Genomic DNA, 2203 nt, shown 5'->3' on the forward strand with positions numbered 1-2203 from the left:
AATCCATGGTGATCTGACTGGATGCATAGGACTAATTCAATCTTCTTGTATCTGTTGAGGCCAGTTTTCTGACCAAATATGTGGTCAATTTTGGAGAAGGTACCATGAAGTGCTGAGAAGAATGTATATTCTTTAGTTTTAGGATGAAATATTCTATAGATATCTGTTAAATCCATTTGTTCAATAGCTTATTTAGTTTCACTGTGTCTCTTTTAGTTTCTTTTTCCACAATCTGTCCATTGATGAGAGTGGGGCATTAGAATCTCCCACTATTATTGTGTGAGTTGCAATGTGTGCTTTGAGCTTTAGTAAACTTTCTTTTATAAATGTGGGTGCCCTTGCATTTGGAGCATAGATGTTCAGAATTGAGAGTTATTCTTGGTAGAATTTTCTTTTCATGAATATGAAGTGTCCATCCATATATTTTTGATAACTTTTGGTTGAAAGTCAATTTTTTTCAACATTAGCATGACTACTCTAGTTTGTTTCCTGGGACCATTTGCTTGGAAAATTGTTTTCAGCCATTTACTCTGAGGTAGTGTCTGTTTTTCATACTAAAGTGTGTTTCCTGTATGCAGCAAAAAGCTGGGTCCTGTTTATATAGGTAGTCTGTTTGTATATGTCTTTTTATTAGGGAATTGTGTCCATTGATATTAACGAATATTAACTGATCATGATAGCTGCTTTCTATTATTTTTGTTTTTAGAGGTGGAACTATGTTTATGTAGCTATCTTCTTTTGTTTTGGTTTCTTTTTGAAAGAAGATTATGTTCTTGCTTTTTCTAGTCTGTAGTTTCTCTCTTTGTATTGGAGCTATCCATCTATTATCCTTTGTAGGGAAGGATTTATGTAAATAAATTGTGTAAATTTGGTTTTGTCATGGAATATCTTGTTCTCTCCATCCATGGTAATTGAGAGTTTTGTTGGGTATAGTAGCCTGGGCTGGCATTAGTGCTCTCTTAAGATCTGTATGGCATCTGCCCAGGATCTTTTATCTCTCATAGTCTCTGGTGAGAAGTGTAGGGTAATTTTGATAGATCTGCTTTATATGTTACTTGACGTTTTTTCCCTTACTGCTTTTGATTTTCTTTCTTTGTTTTGTTCAGTTGGTGTTTTGACTATTATGTGACAGTAGGAATTTCTGTTCTGGCCCAATCTATTTGGCGTTCTGTAGGCTTCTTGTATGTTTATGTACATCTCCTCCTTTAGGTTGGGGAAGTTTTCTTCTATAATTTTGTTGAACATAATTACTGGCTCTTTAAGTTGTAGATCTCTTTCTTCTATATCTATTATCCTTAAGCTGTCTTATCATTTTGTTCTGAATTTCCTAGATGTTTTAGATTAGGAGCTTTTGCATTTTGTATTTTCTTTGACTGTTGTGCTGATGTTTTCTATGGTATCTTCTGCATCTAAGATTCTCTATTCTATCTCTTTTATTATGTTGGTGATGCTTGCATCTAAGTCTCCTGATCTCCTTCCTAGGTTTTCTTTCTTTTTTTAAAGTTTTTATTTATTTAACGTGTGAGTGTTCTGCTGAACATATATACATTTGCTAGAAGACGGCGTCATATCCCCCTAGAGATGATCATGAGCCACCATGTGGTTGCTAGGAATTGAACTCATGACCTCTGGAAGAGCTGCTAGTACTCTTAACCACTTGAGGCCTAGGTTTACTATCTTTATGAGATATGATTTTAAATCAGAGTCTTGATTATCTGGTGTTTTGAAGTTTACAGGGTTCATTTGAGAACTGGGTTTTGATGATGCCAATTAGCCTTGGTTTCTGTTGCTTATGATCTTGCCCTTGTCTTTTGCCATCTGGTTATCTCTGGCATTAGCTGGTCTTGCTGTCTCTGACTGTGGATTTTCCCTCCTGTAACCATGTGTATCAGTAGTCCTTGGAGACCATGCTCTCTGGGTGGGATTTGGGTATGGAGAGCTGTGCCACAGTGTCAGCTCTGGGGTGCTGTGACCTTGGAAGAGCCCAGCATATCTACTTACATATATGACAAAAGAGACTCCAGAGACAAACCAAACAGAATACATAGGGAATAACTATATAATAATTAAAGGAAGAAATCTAGCAGGAGGTTATTACTATATATATGTATATATCTCAAGCACAAGGCCACTCAAGTTCATAAAAGAAACATTTCTACTACGGCTTAAATCACATATCGACCTGTAAACAATGATAGTATAA

Source organism: Mus musculus, chromosome 19, assembly GCF_000001635.26.
Source record: "Mus musculus strain C57BL/6J chromosome 19, GRCm38.p6 C57BL/6J".
In the NCBI taxonomy this organism is placed as follows: Eukaryota; Metazoa; Chordata; class Mammalia; order Rodentia; family Muridae; genus Mus; species Mus musculus.